Source organism: Microtus pennsylvanicus, chromosome 1 (genome assembly GCF_037038515.1).
Source record: "Microtus pennsylvanicus isolate mMicPen1 chromosome 1, mMicPen1.hap1, whole genome shotgun sequence".
NCBI lineage: Eukaryota > Metazoa > Chordata > Mammalia > Rodentia > Cricetidae > Microtus > Microtus pennsylvanicus.
Window position 1 is genome coordinate 68,348,829 of NC_134579.1, and position 25,477 is coordinate 68,374,305.

The 25,477-nt window shown below is 40.5% G+C and overlaps 1 pseudogene; it reads left to right on the plus strand.

Annotated features, from left to right (window-relative positions):
• Positions 1 to 9,913: 9,913 nt before the first annotated feature.
• On the plus strand, positions 9,914 to 11,435 carry LOC142839524 (zinc finger CCHC domain-containing protein 9 pseudogene; annotated as a pseudogene).
• The last annotated feature ends 14,042 nt before the right edge of the window (positions 11,436 to 25,477 follow it).

Here is a 25,477-nt window from a genome sequence, read left to right on the forward strand (position 1 = left end):
AACTAAGGTCATCCAGCCTGTGTGGAAAGGTCCTTAACATGCTGACTCATCTTGCCTGTCCATTTGTTTACTTCTATTGCCTGAAATAAACTATATCATACTTTCCTGATCTTTAGTTTGCTGATAAGAAATCTGGTGTGAAGGAGATCATGTCTTTTTCTTTGTAGTGAATTGTAATTTTTCACTTACAGTTTTTAATATTGCGGCCTTGTGTTTTTAATATCTTGATGATACTGTCGTAGACAGGTTTCTTGCTGGTTGTGTTTTCTGGGTGCTTGTAAATGCTTCTTTGCTTGGATATTCACTTTCTCTAGGTTTGGATAATTCTCTGATATAATTTTATTAAATAGATTCTCAGTGCTTTCATACTCTATCTCAACCCTCACCTTCTTCATTTACCTTGTAGATTCTCAGGTTGGGTCTCAAATGTATCCCAGAACGCTTGGAAGTTTTGATCATTCATATTTATTTATTTTTTCTTTGAATGGAGCTGAATGTATTGTGGCCTGGATCTTGTCTACCCTCCCTCAAATTATGTCTTCTGCTTGTGCTTTTCTGTTAATGATGCTTTTGTACTGTGTCTTTTAGCAGATTTATCGACTTTCATTTTTAGCATTTCTGGTTTGGAAGTTTGTTGTTGTTGTTTCTTTGTTTTTGTTTGTTTTCATAATTTCAGTTTCTTTGATGAATATTTCTCAATGACTTTTTTCATTTCCATAATGGTTTATCTTTTCATCAACTTATTGTCTTTTCTCATCTGGGTACCAACCTGATTTTCTTACTTCATTCATCTGCTCATTTGAATACTCTATGTGATTGGTCATGGATCCTCTTCACAAGTAGGATCCTCAGTGTTTTTCTAATATTTCAGTTAAGTCATTATCTTTAACACCTCTCTCTACTTTCTTAAAGAAACAATTCACTTCAGTTAGCTCATCAGAACATGACTTACTCTCGAGCTATTAATTCCCCTTCACCATGTTAGACAATTCAAATTCCTATGACACAAACTTATCGAAAGCAAATTTATCCCCTGCATTTGAAGACTGACCTAAAATTAGACATTTATGATAGTCTGAATTAGAATGACCCCATGTGTCCATATATTTGAATGCCTAGTCCCCTGGGAATGGAACTCCTTGAAAGTATTGGAAGAATTAAGAGGTTGTGGTCTTGGAAGAAGTGAGTCATGGTTGGTGGGCTTTGAAGTTTCAAAAGCCAGGCCCAGTGTCTCTTTCTGCCTGCAGATCAGGATGCTCTCAACCACTTCTCCTGTGCAATGTGTGCTGCAATGCTCCCCACCACGATGATAATGGACTATCTCTGAAACTATAAGCAAGCCCCCAACTAAATACTTTCTTTATAAGGGTTGCCTTGGTTTTGGTATCTCTGCACAGCAATAGAACAATAACTAATAAAGAAGTTGATACCAGAAGTGAACCAAAAAAGCGATCAAGTCAGGTTAAGAGCTCAGTGAGCTCTTCTGCAGGAGCTTGCTGAATAAACTTGTTGAGAGCAGTGCAGACAATGGAGGCTCCAGTTGGGGAGTTTCAGGGTGAAGCAAGGCCTCTACTGGGCCATTTGTGTGAAGAATCTGTGATGCCTGTCCAGCCAGAACTGAAAAATCAGCTGTGATTAACAAGAGATCAGAACCACTGAAGCAAAACCTTTGCTTTGCTGGGAAAGTGGGCGCTGGTCAACAGGGGCTGAAGAATCAGCTATGGTAAAAATAAAAATAAAAAGCAACATCACTGCGGTGAAGTCTTTGGTCTGCCCCAAGACTGTATGTCTTTAAAAAAAGAAAAAAAACTTTTAAAGTGTTTGAATATGTAAGGTTGTAAGAAGTTTTAAGTTTGTAAAATGTTTTATATTGTGATGTCTTTTTTAATGTGTGGTCTTAGGGATGAACAATGGTTGTGGCTTGGCAGTGACGTGTTTGTGTGTCAAGTTGGCAAAGGTTCAGTAGTGCTGGCTAGTTTCATGTCAACTCGATATAAGCTAAAGTTGTCAGACAGGAGGGAAGAAAATGTCACCCTAAAACTGGGCTGTAGGTAAGCATATAGGGCATTTTCTTAACTAGTGATTAAGGGAATCGATGGGGGAAGGTCCAATCAAGTGTGGGTGGGGTCATCTGAGGAATGGCAATCTAAGAAATGGCAATCTACAGGAAGAGGCCAGCAAGCAACACTCCCCCCACAGCCTCTGCATCAGCTCCTGCCTCCAAGTTCCTGCCTTATTTGATTTCCTGTCCTGACTTCTTTCAGTGACGAACAATGAGATAGAAGCATAAGGAAAACACACCCTTTCTTCCATACTTGCTTTTGGTCATAGCCTTTCATCACTCTAACAGGAAGTAACCCTAACTAAGACAGAAGTTGGTCCCAGGCACTAGGGTACTGCTGTGACATCCCTGACCATGTTGTTTGTTTCAGGACAATGGACAGTTTGGGACTTTGGGGAGAAAAATGATTGGATGCTTTAAGTGAGGCTTAATCGGCTATCCTAGAAGGAGCATGGAAGCTAGCCCTGAGGGCTGTTTGAACTCTGGAGACCCAGATTAAGAGGTTTCGAAGGGAAAGGATATTAGAGAGAAACCTAGGGATCATTCTTGTAATATTTTGGCAAAGAACGTGACTGCTTTTTTGCCCTTGTCCTCAAAACTCTGCCTGAGGATAAATTGAAGCATTTGGCTTCATGGCATTGGCACCTCTGACTATAAGAAAGCCTAGTATTGACTGTGACTGTGTTGTGTGAGGACTAGTCACTCTTATGAAGGTCTATAATGAGACGGAGCAAGCTGAGCAAGAAATAATTCAAATTATAGAGTTTGAAGGAAAAAGGAGCACTAGGAAATATAATATTTGAGCCAAGTCCAGTGTTCAAGGAAGTAAGAAGATTAAAGAAAAGCCCAATGTTAAATGGAATAAAGGGAGTGGTGACCTCAGGCCAAGACCCCACCCAGCTAAGCTTCCATCTCAAAAGACTTAAGAAAAAGCTTAAGCAGTGAAGGAAACCATCAGAAACAGAAAGCTGATGCAAAGGCAACTGAAAGAGGGGGCCATGGTCCAGCCCCATCAAGCAGTAGCGCTTGGCAGTTTTGGCCACTTGGTTCTGGCGTTAGAGTCAAGGATACAAGAAGGAGTTGGGAAATCTCCCTCTGTCTAAGGAAAGCAGCTGAGGCCAGGCATGTGCCAAGGGTGTGATTGCATGGAGGCCATCATTTATGCTTTCTCTTACAGGAGCTGCCTTGGTCATGGTGTCTCTTCACGGCATGACAATAGTGATGAAGACAGCATCCAAATCTTCTAATCTGTCTTTTAAGATGCTATAGGAACTGGGGAAATACTCATTTCCGTCACTGCAGAAAGCAGTGGATCCTACTGTTATTTATTAAGAGGTTATTTTGACAACCTACTGTGGGAAATCCACTGGGAAAGACCGAAGATGGAGACTTGATTCCAATTTAGATTAAACCTACTTATTTTTACTGCTAGCAAAAGGGCAGCAGCCTTAGAGCCAATCAGCTTGCACTGAACTCTCTGATCATGACGAACAATGAGGGCTGATGAGACGCCAAGGACAATGGCACGCAGTTTTGATCCTACGCAATCTGCTGGCTTGGTGGGAGCCTAGCCAGTTTGGATGTTCACCTTCCTAGATATGGACGGAGGGGGGAGGACCTAGGACTTACCACAGGGCAGGGAACCCTGACTGCTCTTTGGACTGGAGAGGGAGGGGGAGAGGAGTGGGGAGAAGGGGAGAGGGGTGGGAGGAGGGGGAGAAGAGTGGGAGGAGGGGGAGAAGAGTGGGAGGAGGGGGAGGGAAAGGGGAGGCTGGGAGGAGGTGGAAATTTGTTTTTTTTTCTTTATTCTTCTTTTATCAATAAAAAAAGAAAGAAAAAAAAAGGAAAAGAAGGTGGATATTTAAGGTGTACAATACAATCAATTGTCTATGGAATCCATAGCTGGCAAGAAAATTGCCTTACTCCCTTCTGTTTCTCTTTCCTGTTGTATAGTAATAAAAAGACCAGTCAACCCAGACCCAGTGATAAGGGAGTTTACAAAAGGAGAAAGCAAGTGGTTAAATCCCTCACAGCAGGAACACCATTATCCTATTTTTATCTCTCTGCAGGCCACTAGGATCTCACAGACATTCCAGAGCAAAGTCAATGGCCCTAAGGAATGGCTAAGTTTTTTTAGCCATCGCTGGGGAATTAGGGGTGAATTATTACTTAGATCTGAGCACTCAAGGTGAACTGACCCTTCTTGACTGGGATAGAGCAGGCAGTAACACAGTGCCATCGGGCTAGGACTGGATGTCAGGTCCCCACACTATAAGCTACCCTGATGAAATTTTCAGAAGTCCGTTATACAGAGAGTCATTAATCTGAGTTAAATTGATTGGATCTCCTATTTAAAAGACTTAGGAATTGTTGTCAGCTGAAGGTAGATTCAGGCCCTTAGAAATCATGATGTAGAAGCCAACATCATCATGAGGTGTTTTGTATTTAAGAACAATGTTCAGAAGAAGTTGGACAGCATAGAAGATGAAGTAACAGTACGCAGGAGGGGTACAGTAGGGAATTAGTTTATTTTTCTTCCAAGCAAAATGTTTTATTAGGATAATATTTTTTGCGTATGGAAAGTTTCTAAGATAATCAATGTCAAATATGTTGACTTTTGAAATTACCGTTGAAGACAAATGAAATCATTTCCAATTTATCTGTTTCTAAATGTATGTCCTATTTTATAGTAAAAGTCAAGGTTGAATAATTTGCTCAAATTCAAATAGTGCACTGAGGGCAGAATGAGCCTAACCCGGGTCTTTACATAATAGAAGTTAGCAGTTAGAGCTCCCATAGAAAAAGGTTATTCACCATTTCTGCAAAGCTCCCTCCTTGTTTCCAAAGCCATGCAAAGGAGAGGAGCCCATGAAAAATGATGGGGGTTAAGAACTTCTATTTTACACAAGATGAGCAATTGCTTCAGATCTTATGAAATTGAATAAATAGAAGATACTTGCATGGAAAGAAAAACAATGATGATGACAGCCCCTGCTCTATGATTTGCTCTTAATGGCTCATAATGTTTTCTGGCAGCAGACTTCCTAAACTTGCAGAAGAAGCCCTTTGAAAAATAACAAGATCATCTCCGAATGCCAAAGACATCTATTTTGTTTTAATTTGGGTGCTTTTCGGTGCGAATTAGGACTTTATAATTCTCAGAGAAGCTGGTTCGTAAGGGTTTGATACAAATCAACAGGAAAAAAAATGCAGTTTTATGTTTAATTCTTTGCTCATTAGAAACTATGATAAAGAAATATTGTACCTTCCTATGTAAACACCCAACAGTTAATCACTTAGGTAATTGGCAGAATTAGAAGTTTCCAGTTCTTCTCTTTGAACTTTAGACAATAATGAACAGCTATCATTATCCAACAGCAATCCAGAGGCATTGTAAAATAATATTTAGAATGATATTCTTTAAATATATTGTCCTTGATTCCCGAGTGTGAAAATGAGTGGGTCTCTGCATCTATATTTATCTCTTGTGCCTTTTCTTGGGCTCTTTTTCTTCTCTTTGTTGGTTTTGACTGATTTCATTGTGGTAGTTTTGTTTTATCTTATCTTATTTTATTTTATTATTATCCCTTAGGAGCCTGTTTGCTTTGTAATAAGGAACAGAAAGAGGATGGATACAAATGAGAAAAGAGGTGGAGAGAAACTGGGAAGAGCAGAGAAAGAGAAACCATAATCATGACAAATTACATGAGAAAAATTCTATTTTCAATAAAAGGAAAATTTTTAAAAAGAAGAAAAAGAAGAAATACTGCAGTTAGCATAGGTGGGAAAAAAAGAATTTAGTTGTAATTTAAAAAAGACAAAAGTCACTACATATATATGTACAAAAATAATACACTCTGCCTTTAAAATTCTTTTCCCAGTAAAAGATTGCGGACAGAGGAAAAAAATAAATTGCCCCTGTAAAATTATTATAAACACATTTGCTTTCCATTCTGAATGCAGGCTAGTGTCATTAAACTAGCAGAATCAAATGTTGTTTTGGCCTGTTTTTGTTACACATTCTTTAGGCTTTATTAAGAAAATACTGGCAGAGTCAAGGGTAAACGGCATGTTTCTGTTCTTTTTGAGAGTTTACAGGGACTTGTTTGCTATGTAGGGGTCAGTCATTTATTAATCAACTACAAAAAATAGTAGATCCTCCAAAGCCGCGATTATGCAAATTGGTCTGTTTCTGAGGACCTAATCATTCTACCTGTACTATTTGTTTAATTTTCAATCTTACTAAATGCTTAGAAAACAAAATTAAACAGACCAAAGTTCTTGTTTTGAACAGTTTAAGAGGAAGACAGACAAATAAATCCCTTTGCAGGATGTCATGCATAAATCTGAAAACACAAAAACACAGATTTCACCTCAGTGTCTTTGGAGGCAGTGAACAATTTACTTATTAACACAACATTAAAATGGTCAAGAAATACCATATATATGTCAGTGATACTTTCTGCCACCAGAGACCATATGGATGTCAGTGGTCCTCTGAAGGAAACCATGTGGAAGTCCATGACCCATGCTGCTGCCAACTGCTATGGGTAGGGAATCTTCTTTTGCAGTGGTATCGATGACTTGCAGACTCATAATTGAGAATGAGAAACTTTGAAGGCTTCTGTGACACCTGCACCTCTAATGTGGCATGCCCCCGTATGCTATGAATATGTTTTATTACTACTGGTGAATAAAGAAACTGCTTTGGCTTATGGCAGGGCAAAATATAGAAGGCAGAAAACTCAAACAGAGAAGAGGAAGAAAGAAGGTAGAGCCAGGCAGATGCCACATAGCTGCCAAAGGAGATAGATGCCAGAAACTTACCAGTAAGCCACAGCTTCATGGCTATACACAGATTAATAGAAGTGGGTTAATTTAAGATATAAGAGCTAGCTAGGAATACACCTGAGCCATTGGCCAAACAGTGTTGCAATTAATATAGTTTCTGTGTGATTATTCGGGTCTGGGTGGAAACCAAAGTGCAGTCTCAGTTAACACACCTTCAAAGAAGTAATAGTCCAGGCAGGAAGCTATTGAAGAGAGTCCTTAAAAATTATAATAAAGGTGCCAGAGCATGGTACTTCACAATTGATGTCTTCTCTTAGAGGACTCAGTTTAAGGGGCTGGCCATTGGGAGTTTCACTGTGCTCCAATGAGTATATGGGCAACACAAATTGGACCTGATATATTCTTTCTTTTTCTTTTCTTGTTTTTGGTGGGGGAAGTCACAAGGGTGGGCAGGTGGATCTGGTAGGAATGGGAAGTCAGTGTGATGGGGAGTGCATGGCATGAAAATCTCAAATAATTATAAAAATACTATGTCCCAGAAAGAACAATAACCTGAGAAATGGGAAAACTTGAAATTATTTTGAAAAAGGCAAGTAGAGAAATGGCCGTGGCAGTTGGGAAGAAGTAATAAAAATGAACACTGAGTTCTTATAGCAAGACAGACATGTGCTAACTCATTTAATACATCTCATATCCTGTTATCTCATCTAATCCTTGTTTTAAATGAGTGCCATTGAAGCATGGTTAAATCATCTACTTGGTATCACCTGGCCAGATAGTAGAGGAAATAAAATAAGATTTCCCTTATCTCCAACCTAGTTACTAATAAGATAAACATTAGTTATCAAAACACTGCTGCAGTTTTGTCTTCAAAATGATATCTACTAGCCGGGCGGTGGTGGCACACGCCTTTAATCCCAGCACTCGGGAGGCAGAGGCAGGCGGATCTCTGTGAGTTCGAGGCCAGCCTGGTCTACAAGAGCTAGTTCCAGGACAGGAACCAAAAGCTACAGAGAAACCCTGTCTCGAAAAATAAAATAAAATAAACAAACAAACAAACAAACAAAATGATATCTACTGTGTGTGAAATAGAACCCCAAGACTTGCAGGGAATTTTCTTTAGAAACAGATGGTGAGAGTCTAATTGTCCTTGCCTCCGCCTGCCAAGGGAGACTATTACCTTCTCACCTCTAACACAGGACAAAGAGATTCGAGGATATAACTAAAAGAATTATGGGTAACTTTTCCAGTAATTGGGACAGTGATCATTTAATAAAAAAAATAAAAAAGGAAGAAACAAAAAGGAAGAAATAAAAAGGAAAGAAAATATGGATCGATCCCAGGTTTGGTGGAGGAAAAAGCTTATTATAGATATGTGGGAGAGCATAGTCAGATGCAGGGACATTTGGGATAGTCATAGTCAGACTGAACTGGCCTGCTGTACAAATTCTAATTAGTCTTAATAATAAAAACCTGGAGCTAGATAGTAGGGTAAATGCTGAAATATCAGAGAGACAAAGGAGAAAGCCACAGCCAATCTTTATCTTGCTAACTTCTCAGATGAAAAAACGATCAGCTCCTGTCTTCTCCCACCTTATATTCCTTTCTCCAACCAGTCATATCACTTCCTGTCTGTCTGTACAGACCTCCAGACCTCTATGGTTAGCCATTGGCTAGCTGTGTCCTCTGTCTTCAGAGAAGCTTTACTTGTTAGAGCACAAACAAAATATCACATTTCCCCTTTTTTTTGTCTAAAATAAAAAAGGTTATAACTAATATAAGAAAATCTATATACAATAAATACTATAACTATATATTATATATATAGGCAATAAATACATCAATAATGGCTAGTCCATTAGTGATTGACAGATTCAGAGAATATACTCCATATTTACTCTTTCTTGGTGAGTACAAAAGATTATATATACTTAATTCACTTTCTATGCTAACTTGCATTATCAAACTATCTTTGTATTTCTCTCAATCTTATATACTTTACAACTCTTTAGTGAATTACTTTTCTGAATCTGGTAACAAGGAAAACTTTAACTACAAAGTCCATCTGAGACCTGAGAAGGGAATAATACTACCTGAGTAATAGGAGGTTTAAGCAAGAGCCTTCCAAAAATTGTGAGAATTGACAGAAACAGCTGACTGCCTGGACAGTCATCCAAAGTTCCTTTGCAACATTGGAGCATTTCTCTTTGGCCTACAGGCCTAGAATATCTGACAGACTTTTCTGTGAAGTAGGATATTCAGAACCGCTGTCCTACCTTGTCTTGGCAGTTATTTCTTTTGTATCCTGCTTGTTCAATTTAGACAGCATACTATCAGCAGTCAAAGCAAGGGCACTTTCTTTCCCAGTGGCTAATGTTTACCACAAAGAAAGCAAACTCCAAATGGAGTTTCTTTGGTGCACATTTTCTCTGAAGTAGATTGGTGTTGCCAGCAGCAGACATGCCTCAATGTCATTAAAAGAAAGGAAACCTATGTTATTAAAACATCTTAAATGCCATATTATGTAGATCTCTGAAGTGTTTGAAGATGACCTATCTAAAATAGATCTTTGTTTGACCTTAAAAACATGACTAAAAAGTGACTAATTACTAACCTGCATTTCCTTATTCTCCTAAATAGTTGGCAATAATAACTTTCAAGGACTAGAGATTTGCATTACATTCTTAAATAAACTGTATAGGTACAATTCTTTGAACAAGATTAGAAATGTATGTACAGAATGCTCTAACAAAATTAATCTCAAATTTTTATTAATATACAAAGATTTAGATCAATATAAAATATTTTAAACTAGTATTTGCTTTTTGGTTTAAAATTAGGTCCAGTAATCCACCTTTTTATCTTATTTTTATATCCCTGCTATTTCTTTTCAAAGTAGATTCAATAATCTACCATTATATCCTATCATATCTCTATCTCCTTTCTTTCTTTTCCAAACAAGAACTCTGAACCTAGATCCTGGGCCCTGCTTCTCTGGTTTGCTGTCTCTGCTGCTCTGGAGGATTCACGTGCAGTCAACAAAGTGCCTCTGCCGAAACCATGTCCAGATGGGCTAGAGTGAACACCTCAAATCATAGGAGACCCTTGTCTGCGACATCATGGGAGGACATGGGGGAGGGGGGGCGTCTGCAGGGAGTGCAGACGGAAACCTTCCAAAGCATAAACAACATCAAATCAGTAGGCTGTCCCTTCAAAATGATTACCCTCAAGCAAAACATAAAAAGAACAGGAAGAAAAAAGAGTATTTAAATGAAGATGTGAATGAATTCATGGAATACCTAAAACAGAACTCGCAAGTGCTTTACAATGGACATTTGATAGCAGCAGACAGCAAGGAAGTACGGGAAGAGATTGCAGTGGCCTTAAAGAAAGACAATCGACGGGAAGTAAGACGGTTAAAAAGACAAGCAGCAAAGAAAAATGCGATGATATGTTTCCATTGTAGAAGGCCTGGCCATGGAGTCGCCGATTGCCCAGCTGCACTGGAAAGTCAGGACATGGGCCCTGGCATCTGTTACCGCTGCGGGTCCACAGAGCACGAGATGACAAAGTGCAGAGCTAGCGTGGACCCCGCTCTTGGTGAATTTCCTTTTGCGAAATGTTTTGTCTGTGGAGAAATGGGACACCTATCCAGGTCCTGCCCCGATAATCCCAAGGGCGTCTATGCTGACGGTGGCGGCTGTAAACTCTGTGGCTCTGTGGAACACTTTAAGAAAGATTGCCCTGAAAATCAGAACTCAGATTGGATGGTCACAGTTGGTCGATGGGCAGCGGGAATGAGTGCCGACTATGAAGAAGTCCTGGATGCACCCAAACCGCAGAAACCAAAGACTAAAGCACCCAGAGTTGTTCATTTTTGATAAGAATCGGTACTGCTGGTGACTACCACCTCACTGTTACTTTCCAAAGTAGGCCTTTACAGGTTAGAGCTGGCTTCCTGTGGAGGCGAACCTGTATTATAGACACCACCCTGACCTAGGTGAAGTCAAATTGACTGCATTCTGTCCTTCAAGGAGTACAGGGTGATTAATTGTACTTACTCTCTAGGCTCTGTGTGTGTGTGTGTGTGTGTGTGTGTGTGTGTGTGTGTGTGTGTGTGAGAGAGAGAGAGAGAGAGAGAGAGAGAGAGAGAGAGAGAGAGAGAGAGACAGAGAGACAGAGGGAGAGAGAGACAGAGAGACAGAGAGAGAGAGAGAGAGAGACAGAGACAGAGAGAGAGACAGAGAAACAGAGAAACAGACTGTCTGTAGCCCAGGTTGGCTTCAAACTAGTAATTGTGTCTCAGCCCTTGAGTGCTGAGATCACAGGCATGTGCCTAGGAACATAATTCAGCAGAGCTTAGAGCTAACTAAGCACCTGCACACTTGGCTGACAGCTGTCTTGGCATCAAAGTTGACCAGCCCTAAACAAAACTCACAGCTTCAAGTTTGTGAATAAGTCAAATTTTGTTATTCTTTTTTCAGAGTATCAGTTTATTATAATAGAATTTTATTTATATATTGTCACAGAATCTGGAATTTTTAGTACCAAATAAATTTTATCATCTGTTAAAAAAAAAGAACTCTGAATCTAATCTCCTTTGTTTAGATTTTTTTCTGACCATTACCAATAAGAACTTGTAAACAACCACCCTAAGCAATAATAAATATCCATTACTTACTGAATTACCAAAAACCACACACTCCAACTCTTGGGAATGTAGGCGATGTGTTCTTAAAATTACTCCCTGCTGTCTGGAAGTGACAGCATCTGTAGCAGATCCTGAAAAGAAAATTTTTTTAATTGTCAAATTCTGGAAGAGGTAACTGTATCATTTGTTGTCCAGTCTCAGTGTAATGGGAAGTGCAGGACTTGTTTCAAGTCCTGGATAGAGTAGTCTGTGAGACTGGATCATCTCAGCTAGTCACCTCGAAACTGTCCTGAGCAGTACGTAGTCCAAAGCTGATCTTTAGGTGCTGCTTTTCAGTTTAGTGGTGTTATCAGTCCTGGCGCAATTCTCACTGTGGTTCCCCATCATCCTTCTAGAGACTTCAAAGGACACTGTTAGTCATGGTCATGGTTCACTGCAGAAAACTTAAACATTTTCGATGTCATATGCAGCAGATCTCAAAGAAATTAAAGGATCAGACTTTGTTATTTATTCTTAAAAATTAATTCCTATTTACCTAGAGACTCAAACCTGAAATCGTACACAAAAAGCTAGAGGAAGCCTTTTTCTAGAGTTAGTTAGTACTTCATATGACCATTAATATCATGACAAAAAGTTAACATATATGTGTATATATATGATTTGTGTGTGCATTGACCTTATAAGTTTTGAGAAAATATTTATACCTTAAGAAAATCTGTTAAAGAGTCAAAATAAAACCAAAAGATTATGAGATTAATAGCAATCAAATAGTTCCTTAATTTTGGTTTTTCTTTTGTTCCATATCAGGTGGCCCTTCTGATATAAGACAGAGATTTTTTATTTTAATTTAACAAGCATGTTTGAGTTTAGAGAAGGAGAAATCCACACTCCAACTCCAAAGTCAACTTAGTTTTTAATTAGACTGTGATGGAAAATCTTTGTCAACCAATTATCTTTAAGAGGTGGGACCAAGTTAGGGTGTGGCTTTCTGCGTACCTGGAGAAAAATGCCACATGGCCCAGGTGTGCTCTCTCTATCTATGGTTCCTGCTCTACATAGCTGAGCTTGGACTTCTCATTCCTGTCTCATGGGTTTGCCCCTTATAATAAAGAAAAATATAATTACTCTATCTTTTAGCTAGCCTGGTTATTTCTCGACCCAAGATAATTCAACAAGACTAGGAGTACAAAAAGACCATTTGCTTTATATTTCTGGAGAGAACAGAAAAAAAAATTTGTGAAGATTTATGAAATTTTACCCTGTTGAAAATATACCAATTATTCTTTTTCTTGGAACATTTTTTTTCTGAAATGATTCCTATTCCTGATCATTTATTGTAACTGAATAAATAATAAAGTCAATTCTATATCATCTGATATAAATTCAGCAGTTTTGATATGCAAAACAACTATTTCTGCATAGTGTGAATCAGTAATGATGCTGAGAGGTTCCGTAAAATACATTTAATACCACCAGAGTAGCATATAATTCTGACTTTTGCACAGAGCCATATGGGTTTTGAGCCACTCTACTTATGTTTTCTGATTTCTAACCTGTCTTTCCTAATTTTTTTTTGCATCCATATAGAATGTAGGCGTTCCAGATATTGGTGTTTCCCATATAATGAGAGGAAGAATTCAGTTAGTTTTCTTTATAAATTTAATTCTTTTGTTTTGGGATATTTTTTGTTAATTTCTCCAAAAAAAAAAATAGTGTCAGTTCTTTGCCAAGGTTCCCTTTCTGCCCATAAATTGTCAATTTCATCTGGTACTATAATTTCTGCTAGATCTATTCCTTCTAATTGAAACACTCAATTTTTCTTTTAGAATTAATTCAGACATTTCCCAGATATTTTTGTAAATATTTCACTGTTTATGAGGTAAAAAAGATCCATCCTATGATCTCATCGTCCCTCTGCATTAATATTACTATAGAAGAATGCGTAAAGAGTAAAATAACAGACAGGCAATCAAGTTTTGAATCCAAATGATCCACATGTACATCTTATAATTTTTTTTCCAACAAAGTCAATTCTCTCTCAGTTTAAGCTGACAATTTCCATGGACTATTTAAGTCTTTGTCACTGTCTAAAATTTTGAACAAATTGTTCTGTTTATCATTTTTTACCCCAGTAGTAGACTGTAGATAGGAAATGTCTCCTAGAAATTTTTGAAAGTCACTAATAGTCTGCAATCAGGGGTTAGAGAGATGGCACAGTGGCTAAGAGCACTGACTGCTCTTCTCAAGGTCCTGAGTTCAGTTCCCAGCACCCACATGGTGGCTCACAACCATATGTAATGCAATCTGATGCCCTCTTCTGGTGTGCATGAGGACAGAACACTCATGTACTTAAAATACATAAATAAATTTTAAAAAAGAAAAAAAAAAGAGTTTGTAATCAATCTCCTAATTTGTACCTTGGGGGGGGCACTAATATTTTGTAGAACTATTGTATATCCTAAATAATTAATAGAATCTCCTCTTTGTATTTTTTCAGTAGCAATTTGTAATCCCTAACAATGCAAAATTTTCTTTACTTTTTCAAACAGTTTTTCTAAAGTATCTACATTTAAATCAACTAGTAAAATATCGTTCATGTAATGGTAAACTCTAGATTGAAAAAACTGTTTACATATCATTTCTAATGAATGATGTACAAGTTATTGGCACAAGGTGGGGCTATTTAATATTTCATGTGTGAGAATCTTCCATTGATACCTCTTAACAGGCTGAGAATTATTATAAGTAGGCACTATGAAGGCAAATTTTTCTCTTTTTCTTGTAAAGGTAAAGTGAAAAAACAATATTGTTTTTTAAAAAAAAAGGATAACTCTTTTTTTGAAAAAAGATTTGTTTTTTTATTATGTATTCAGTGTTCTGCCTGCATGTATACCTGCATGACAGAAGAGGGCATCAGATCTCACTATAGATGGTTGTGAGCCACCATCTGGTTGCTAGGAATTGAACTCAGGACCTCTAGAAGAGAAGCCAGTGTTCTTGGACTCTGAGCCATCTCTCTGGCTCAACAATCTTTTAAATCAGTAATTATAAGAGGTCATCCTTTAGGTAACAAAGAAGACAAAGGAATTCCAGGCTGTAGAGAGCTGATTGGCTGAGTCACCTTCTTAACAGTTAGATCTGCTACCTTTATCCATTTTCCAGATTTATTTTTAATAACAAATATAGGAGAATTCCAATGGCAGGTTAATTCTTTAATATGCTGAGCATTTAGCTGCTCCTGTACCAACTGTTCTATGGCCTGTAGTTTCTCTGTTGTTAAAGGTCATTGTTCAACTCATACAGCTTTGTCTGTCAACTGTTTTAAAGGCAGGGCTGTTGGTTCCTTTGAAAGATCAGTAGCTGTTGTGCCCTATTCATGTACAACCTGAATCGTCGATGACTATTCTTTATAATACCGTCTAATATTTTTCCCAGAAACATACATTAATTTATGGTTTGTTTCTAATACTGGGGGAATATTAATTTGAGTATTCTATTGTTATACAAAATCATGTCCCCACGAATTTATTGCTATATTAGCCATGTATGACTTTAATTTTCATCTCTGCCCTTCTGGCCCTATACATTTGACTAAAGACAGGCTCTGTTTTACCTGAGATAGAGTTCTAATCCCTAAAAGCTGAACATTTACCTCCAGAACAGGCCAATTTGGATATCAAGATTCTGGTGCAATTATTGCTACATCTGCATCTATAAGATTTTCAGTGATGCTATTTATTTGTATTTTTAATTTTTGTCTTTGTTCATTCATAGAAGTTTTCCAAAATATTTGCTTTACAGTTTTCCCTGGATTTTGTGCTTTCTCTTCTATAGTGTTCCTTACCATCCAGAGCAGTATATTTTCTACCAATAGGCATTAGGTTCTCCAATTGCTCTGGAAGGAGTTTCCTCCACAAGGACAGGAAATGATGGAACCAAATTTGGCATGGAGCTTCCAAGAGGCCCCTTAAAGCATTTCCTGTCAACAAATGGTTTTCTTGACTGTCTTCTATAGAGTTACAGTAATAAAAACAGCCTGGTATTGGAATAAAAACAGACAAGAGGACAAATGGAATTGAATCGAAGACACAAATATCAATTCATACACCTAAGAACACCTGATTTTTCACAAAGAAGCTAAAAATATAAAGTGGAAAAAAGAAAGTATATTTAGCAAATGGTGCAAGCATATCTGGATATCAACACATAAAAGAATGCAAATAGATAGACTCTTTAAATATCAGCATAATCATCCTATCCAAGAAGTTGGTCTTGAGAGATTCCAATACCATTTTCCCTACTTTGTTATTCAATGGTCTTAGCTTCATCTTTCCACCAGTTCCTCCACTGTAATTGAGGACCAATCTCCAATACTTCTGTAACCAAGTCTCTCCAGTCTTGAAGGATAATTCTTTTATACGTTGACCACTAGTTTAACATCTGCTTTACAAAAGGAAAATACAAGCCATAGGAGACTATTGCTTCCTTAAATCTCCTTAAATCTAACATTTCCACAGGACTCCTACAGCCTTGGGGGTATCTACTATTTTGTAATTCCTGTAAGGTTACTGGGTAAATTAAAGTTGATTGTTTGAAAACTTTAGGCTGTTCTTCTCTAACATTAATGTGCAATGCTGAGATTGGTTCCTCTTTAAATTCTTGTCTGGGTTCTGAGTATCTCTATGATCTGTTTGAATAAATTTTTCTAAAACTTGTATCTTAGCACTCATATTAACTGGCTTTTTTTAGTGATAAAACAAAAAAATAAAACTGATGTTTATAATTGACTTTATATAAATCACATTTAAAGTAGTTATTTTTTTATTTAATCATTCCATTTTCAAACTGCTCAGTGTAATATCATACAGAAACCTAAATCTCTCATTTGTAATAGTGTTTCCCATTTTTTAATATAGGAAAAAAACTCTTTTAACTAATTCCTCCCTTTAATAATTCCCAATTTTCTCACCAAATCTGCCAACAATAATGGTGAAATGTGAGGTGTAGCATGGTCTCAGTGGAGAACACAGTCGGTGAACAGCCTGACTGAGGACAGCTGCAGCTGCTAGCATGTAGCCATGAGCCGAGAGTGGCATTCCGAGGAGAGTGGGCCCTAGGGGAAGCCAACAACCCATTGGGTAGAGGAAGCCAGCAATCTGAAAAAAAAAAAAAAACACATAGAAGCATGTGTAGGGGGAGTCTCTGGAAAGTAAGTCTTCCAGCATTTGGAGACTAGGTACTTCTGGGGTTTGGGTGGCAGCTAAAGACTGTTGTAGAGAGACCGCAACAGGAAAATCCTAAACTTGTTCAGTGGCTTGGGGAAAAAAGAGAAGAAATCCTAGCTGGTGGTGACTCCGGCAGAAGTCCCCAAGTGCAAGGCTGGTGTGTGCCAGTGGCTGCAAAACCATAGGCAAGCAGCTTTTTCATGAATTTGTACCTTAAAGTTGGGCACCATTGTTGCATGAGTTCTAATTGGTCCTAATAATAAAAAAACCAGAGCCAGATATCAGGGCAAATGCTGAAGGATCAGAGAGACAAAAGAGCAAGCCACAACCAACTCTTACATTCTTACCTTGCTTACTCCTCAGCTGGAAAAGAAAAAAAAAAGACAGACGGAGTTTCTGCCTCATCCTGCCTTAGATTCTTATCTCTGCCCAGCCATATCACTTCCTCTATGGTTAACCAGTGCCTAGCTCCACCCTCTTATCTTCAGGCAAATTTTGTTACAGCACAAATTAAATATATAACCACACTGGCCCATGTGGAAGAAGGGGAAGAGAATGGAAAGGGGAGGAAAGAGAATCAGGTGCAGCAGCCAGGAGGCTAAAGGTCCAAGAGAGAAATGTAACCAAAATATCGGGATTATATGGGGACAAGCCTCTGGGGGAAGGGCAATCCATCTTCTGGACTGGAGAGTTCAGGCTAGACAGTGGAGTGTGCTTTGATCTGCAACCTGTAACAGGTAGGAACTGAGGGATGCTGGGAGAATCTGGCAGCCAGGTCTGTTTTGATACATTAAAAAAAGGCACCTCCAACTTTTTGTCCCAGGCAGGAAATTTAACAGACATCCTGTTCATCCCTACCTAAGTTAGCGTTTTTAAGCTGGAAAATCAAAATAGTACAATCAAGAAATAGTGTCCGCATCAGATTCCAAACTTTCACTCCAGTTAAGGGGTGCTTTGTGCTTTTTAAGGACCTGTTGAAGATGACCGAGAGAAAGTCTACACAAGTTTTTTGTTTTGTTTTGTTTTGTTTTTGTTTTTTGTTTTGGACTTGCCTGGTAGGGTTGTCTGGAAGGGCAAGAGCTTTTTAAGAGCATCGCCAAGAGAATGGTTGGAATTTTGTCATCTGCTTGCCCACACAAGAGCAGCAACTTCTCTATGGGATTCCTGCAGAGCTGACACCATCCACCAGGCAAGCAGCGGAAGAATTCTTATCTGTCTTTCTTTATCTGGCCAAACTCCCTGTAGAGGGTAGAACCTGAAATACAGGTGAGGGGCTGAAAAGAAAGTAGAGGGCAGAAAGGAAAGGTGTTGCCATCACACCTTGACCCTTTCTCCTCAGTGAGGACTGAGATACAGACATTGACACAAACTTGACCAAGGCAGCAGAGGGATGAAGATCCTGGCTTGATCCGAGGATCAAGATTCTGGCTAGTGTCTTAGGATATGATAGTTTCCAATTCAGACTGTGTCTCTGTTAGAGCTACTCTTGCTGCAATGAAACATGAAGACCAAAGCAGTTTGGAGAGGAAAGTGTTTGTTTGGCTTACACTTCCATATCAGTGTTCGTGATCTCCAGAAGTCAGGATGGGAACTCACACAGGGCTGGGACCTGGAGGCAGGAGCTGATACAGAGGCCAAGAAGGGGTCTTGCCTATTAGCTTGCTCCCCATGGCTTATTCAGCCTGCTTTCTTATAGAAAACAGGACTGCCAGCCCAGAGGTTGCATCACTCACAGTGGCCTTGGCCCTCTCCCACCAATCGCTAATTTAAAAAATGTCCTATAAGCTTGCCCAGAGCCTGATCTTATGGAGGCATTTTCTTAATTGAGGCTCCCTCCTCTCAGATGACTTTAGCTTGTGTCAAGTTGACATAAAACTGTCCAGCACAGATTGTCTTCACATGTAAAGTAAATAGAAGATTTTAATCTAAAAGCAATGGGTCTGGGAAGGACTCATCATTGGGACGGGGATATTTATTGCCACCAATTAAAGTGGAGCAGACAAGGGGAGGAATGCATGTGGTTGCATTAATTATATGTTCTCAAGCTTAACTTTCAAGTTATACCAGCAAAAGATGAAGTCACAGTGTCCAAACCTCTCTATCTCTCAAAAAATCAGACCTCCAGATATTTTGTTGGGTTCCATCACCTGATAGCCTGTGATAATGCCCCATGCTTCTGTAAGTCTGATTTGCCTACATATAAATGATTTAGCGGGAACACAGCAGACAGAACTAGGGTTAGAGTAAGTACAGTTAAGCCTGTGGTCATGAATCTTGGTAGTTCAGTTAACATTGCATCTGCAAAGGGTTATAAAGCCTTGTGCTGTTAATTTTATATGGTTTTCTTTTCTTTTGTTTTTCTTCTTTCCTTTTTTGGGTATGATGCATATGTGGTGTAGTGTGTGTGTGTGTGTGTGTGTGTGTGTGTGTGTGTGTGTGTGTGTGTGGTTTTCATGTGTTTGAACTCATATATGGGCTTGAATGTCTGAAATCTTCCTCCATTGCCCTTCTATATATTCTCCCATCGGGCACTAACTAGTCTTGACTCTGATTAGCTTCCAAGATCAACCAAAATCAGCTACAAGCAAGGTGGTACGCCTGTAGATTCCCCTTTATTCTTTAAGGCCGGGTCTCTGTATTCAAACCTAGAGTTCAGAGATCAGGCTATTCTTACTAGCCAGCTTGCTGTGGTGTTTCCTTCTCAGGCTGGAATAGGTGAACTACCATGCTCCCCAAACATTATATATTTTCTGGGTATCTAAAACTCCAGTCCTCTTGTTTACATGCAAGTACTGACCACTGAGTCATCTCCCCACCCTGTATTACCACCTGAAAATTACGTGTTTATAAATTGTGGTAGATAGTTGATAGAATGGAAGAAAACATATGTGTAGTAGAACTTTCTTGGCCCACCAACCCCGAAATAATAACATGGAGACTTACTAATTCTGAAAGCTTGGCCTTTAGCTTAGGCATACTCCCAATTACCTCTTATAACTCAAATTAACTCATTTCTATTACTCTACATTCTGCCATATGACTTTTACCTCTCTTCATTTCTATATGTCTGACTCTCTAAGTTCTCACTGGCTTCTCTCGTGTGCCTCAGATTCTTCTCTAGTTCCTCTCTCTCCACGGAAGTCCTGCCTATTTTCTCCTACCTAGTTATTGGCTATTTAGCTCTTTATTTATTTGTTTTGTTTTGTTTTGTTTTTCGAGATAGAGGTTCTCTGTATAACAGTCCTAGCTGTTCTGGAACTCATTCTGTAGACCAGGCTGGCCTTGAACTCACAGAGATCTGCCTGCCTTTGCCTCCCTGAGTCCTGGGATTAAATGCATGTACCACGACTGCTAGGCTTAGCTCTTTATTAAGCCAATCAGAAGGTGCTTTTGACAAAGACACATCTTCCCACAACACATATGTAATCCTAATATTAAAGAAGTAATGGAAAGGACTACATGGACGGTAGAAAACATCACAGAATTTAGAATATCACCCAAAATGCAATAGAATACTATGTAATGTTCACTGCAATATGTGTATATGTGTATGTGTGTGTATGTCTGTATGCATGTGTGTGTACATGTATGTATATATGTGCATGTTATGGAGTGTGAGGGAAGTAGACCTTAGGAATAATTTCAAAATGTTTGATTTGATTGTTGATAAATTTGATGATATGGGAAAGACTTTGAAATTGTAAATAATTGCCAGCAAGATAGTTCAGTTGTTAAAGGTGCTATCCCCAAGTCTAACAATCTGAGTTTGAGCCTCTGAGCACACATAGTGGGAAGAACTGACTCCCATAGCATGTGCACACACACACACACCACACACACTCACATGAGCACACACGCACACGTGAACTTTATAAAACATAATGGATTTCACTAGGCAAGGTGGCACATGCCATTAGGAGGCAGAGGCTGGCAGATGGCAGATCTGCATGAGTTCAAGGCCAGCCTGGTCTACAATGCAGTTTCCCGACAGTCAGTGCTACAACAGAGAAACCCTGTCTTAAAAACAAAACAAAACCAGAGGGGTTTCCAGGTGTCCAAGGAGATGTCCCCAGCTTGTTCCTTGAGCAGCTGAGGAGAGGGAGCCTGAAATGGCCCTATCCTATAGCCACTCTGATGAATATCTTGCATATCACCATAGAACCTTCATCTGGCGATGGATGGAGATAGAGACAGAGACCCACACTGGAGCACTGGACTGAGCTCCCAAGGTCCAAATGAGGAGCAGAAGGAGGGAGAACATGAGCAAGAAAGTCAGGGCCGCGAGGAGTGCGCCCATCCACTGTGACGGTGGGGCTGATCTATTGGGAACTCATCAAGGGCAGCTGGACTGGGACTGATGGAGCATGTGATCAAACCGAACTCTCTGAAAGTGGTTGACATCAAGGGCTGAATGAGAAACCAAGGGCAAAGGCACTGGGTTTTGATTCTACTCCATGTCCTAGCTTTGTGGGAACCTAGTCTGTTTGGATCCTCAACTTCCTAGACCTGGATGGAAGTGGGAGGAGCTTGGACTTCCCACAGGGCAGGGAACCCTGACTGTTCTTTGGACTGGAGAGGGAGGGGGAGGGGGAATGGGAGGAGGGAGAGAGAAATGGGAGGAGGGGAAGAGGTGAAAATTTGTAATAATAATAATAAAGATGTAAGGAAAAACAAAACAAAACCAACCAAACAAAAAATAGATGAGCTCTAAAGTAAGGACACACGTCTGCATTTCTCTGATGTCCAAGGCCATTAGGTTGGGACTGCCTCACAGGTCTGGTTTGGCTTTTTTTTTTTTTGCAAGCGTGTTCCAGCTGTGCTTTGTATTTAAACCACTGTCTTGTGTCCTTCCCTGAGTCCTCACTGTACCACCACTGTTTTTTTTTTTTACATCCTCCTGCAGACTCTGTTACTGGATCACAGTTGTTCTTTTTATTGTTTGTTTGTTTGTTTTTGCCTTTCTCATTCTAAGAAATGGGTGAGACTAGCCTATCCCACGAAACTCAGTACACAGCACACTCAAAAAGCAAAGTAAAAGACAAATATAAATTTAAAACTTTTCTCAAAAATTGTTGCTTTCAACTTTGGGGTCTTGGGAAAGTGGTATATTCCTTCTTTGTCTGCAGACGTGTTTTCTCCAGGGATTCTGCCTCCTCTTTCCTAAGGATAGATAGGCTGGTACGTGGTGTGTTTTAAAATGAGAGGCTTTCAGAGCCTCCAAACAGGAGTAGCTTATTGCTTTTCTAATACAGAGCTGGCAAATAAAAGCCAAGAAGTCTGGTTGGTGTGAGAGAGAAGATCCAAAGTGAAAGGTTTCCATACCCTGATACTAAGTCTCTCCATCAAGGCAATAAATCAGATCAGGCCAAATTAATAAGACCAGGTTAATCTGCGCTAAGCAACTTCTGGGTGATCTCTGGGGCAATGTGTGTTCCAGGAACCAGAGCTTAAATATCCTGTAGGCATGTCCCAAGCATGCCAGGGGGAGGAGCCACCACTTGCTGGGCTTTCTGAAAGGGGAACCGAAGTGGAGTGGAAGTGGAATTCCCAGCTAAACGTCTGGGCAGAATCGGGAGCCCTCAAGGACTTTCAACACACCTCTGAAAAGATCATACATCTTGTTCTCACCAAGATTTTATGAAACCAGTCAGTATTGTGTATCAATTTCCTCCATGATAAAATATTCCATCTTGGGGGGGCATCTCTTTAAGATAGGGGCCACTCCCTGCCCAAAAGGAAGGTAAAGCACCCCACCCTTACTGTGCAGGGAAACTCCTTAAGTTTAGGAAGTAAATAACTCAAAGGCTTCAGAAAGACCTAAAAAATTATCTGGTGGCTGGGTTCATCCCTCCTTGACCAGACACTTGGAAGCAGCAGAGACTGGCCTAGCTGTCTGAGGAAGAAAAATAGATAGATAGATAGATAGATAGATAGATAGATAGATAGATAGATAGATAGATAGATAGATAGAGATAAATAAAGATAATCTGCTTTGCTGCCTGCAAGTTGTGCACTGAGACCCAGAGTTGCAACTTTTAGTGCATGCTGGGGTGGGGTTTGGTGATACAGATCTCTTTGAGTCATTTCTGCTTCTGTAAATAAGTCCTCACCTATGTGCCTATAAGTAACTTCCATAATCCTTTCTTGTTCACCAAGTTTGACTTCCATGGTTGTCTTACTTTGGTCTGCTGTCAGCCGGCAGGACTAGTGTCTCACAGTGGAAAGGGAGGGTGGTTTAGTGCTAATTAAGTTCATCCTTCTCCCCTACCTGAAGTTCTCTAAAAACAAAAGTGGGCTTCCCATGTGTTAGTTCTGATACCAAATCACCATATGCTTATCTGCTGAGAAGTCACTTTCCTACCTCAGCCTGGCGGCTTTCGTTGGAGGATCACGGTGTCCTCAGAGACATCACAAACTAGTCCCTGTCAGGTTTCCTGTTCATGGTCCCATCTATTGAACAGCTCTTCTGAATGGCAAGCCAGAGACAGGGAGTCTAGCGGAAGAGGTCGCTGTGGTAGAAACGGACTGTGTTCCTTGGCTAGTGGTTGTTAGAAAGGCAGCCCCTGGATCTCATTCACTGAAAAGTCCAAATGCACTGTGACATGTCAGATATGCATATGCTAAGGCTGTGACATGCCGCCTTATCAGGAAATGTTTGAGAAGCTTCCATCTATACCCAAGAAAAACATGGGCTGTGAAAAACTATATAACCTGGTAGTGATGCTCCATTCTCAAAATATCATATGAAAGATAGACTCTTAAAAGGAGAGCCACTGAAGAAAAAAAGTTGAATAATATTTGATTATATTTGACTTTTAATGTTCTCATCAGAAATTCTTAGTTAATTTTGACACAATCTTTTTAAAGGGAAAGGCCATCAATTTTGTCATTAAAATGAGGGGGTGAATAAAATATAAGGATAAAAAGTTTTGTTTTTGTCTTTTATCCTCCAAAATTACAGAAGCGAATCCCTGGGGAAATTTCATATTGTGAATCTGTAGTGGGCTATAGTCACACCATCTCATGACCACTGCACTGTAGTCACACCATCACACGGCCACTGCCCTGTAGTCACACCATCTCACGGCCGCTGCCCTGTAGTCACACCATCTCACGGCCACTGCCCTGTAGTCACACCATCTCACGGCCACTGCCCTGTAGTCACGCCATCTCACGGCCACTGCATTGTAGTCACACCATCTCACGGCCTCTGCCCTGTAGTCACACCATCTCATGACCACTGCCCTGTAGTCACACCATCTCATGGCCGCTGCCCTGTAGTCACACCATCTCATGACCACTGCCCTGTAGTCACACCATCTCATGGCCGCTGCCCTGTAGTCACACCATCTCATGACCACTGCCCTGTAGTCACACCATCTCATGGCCGCTGCCCTGTAGTCACACCATCTCATGGCCACTGCCCTGTAGTCACACCATCTCATGGCCTCTGCCCTGTAGTCACACCATCTCACGGCCACTGCCCTGTAGTCACACCATCTCACGGCCACTGCCCTGTAGTCACACCATCTCACGGCCACTGCCCTGTAGTCACACCATCTCACGGCCACTGCCCTGTAGTCACACCATCTCACGGCCACTGCCCTGTAGTCACAGTATCTCACGGCCACTGCCCTGTAGTCACACCATCTCATGGCCACTGCCCTGTAGTCACACCATCTCACGGCCACTGCCCTGCTGCACTGTAGTCACACCATCTCACAGCAGCTGCCCTGTAGTCACACCATCTCACGGCCTCTGCCCTGTAGTCACCTCTTCTCACGGCCACTGCCCTGTAGTCACACCATCTCACGGCCACTGCCCTGTAGTCACACCATCTCATGACCACTGCATTGTAGTCACACCATCTCACGGCCACTGCCCTGTAGTCACACCATCTCACGGCCACTGCCCTGCTGCACTGTAGTCACGCCATCTCACGGCCACTGCCCTGTAGTCACACCATCTCATGGCCGCTGCCCTGTAGTCACGCCATCTCACAGCAGCTGCCCTGTAGTCACACCATCTCACGGCCGCTGCCCTGTAGTCACACCATCTCACGGCCACTGCATTGTAGTCACGCCATCTCACGGCCACTGCATTGTAGTCACGCCATCTCACGGCCACTGCCCTGTAGTCACACCATCTCACGGCCGCTGCCCTGTAGTCACACCATCTCACGGCCGCTGCCCTGTAGTTGTTGATTGCCTTGGTGGGCTACTTAGTCTAGGGTTAGTAGCCCGCCTGGCAGTTCAGTTATTCCAGGGTCACGGAGAGGCACTACCTGGAAGATATGGGCTAGGAGACAGGAAGAAGGCCATGCAAAGTTTGTCAAAGCCTCCGTTTATTACAGATGGCGTACAGCTTTATATATGGTAAAGAGTTGGGGGATGGGCACAGGGTTCTGGGCTCTTGCCGCGTGGTTCACGTTGGTCACGTAGGCAGGAGGTTATCTTCGGTCAGGTCACTGTAGGCCTGGAAGTTGACACACCTAGCTCCCTAGATAGTTTGGAATGTGGGGTGGGTTCCGCTAACAGATAGCTCTCATTAACAATTTGGGTGTGGGGTAGGCTTTGATTCCTAACACAATTAGGGGTGTGGGGTTCTCTGCAGACTCCCCAGGGTGATGGTTCCTGTAATGATTTTAGGAGGAAATTGGCTCCTGACATGTAGTCACGCCATCTCATGACCACTGCCCTGTAGTCACGCCATCTCATGACCACTGCCCTGTAGTCACACCATCTCACG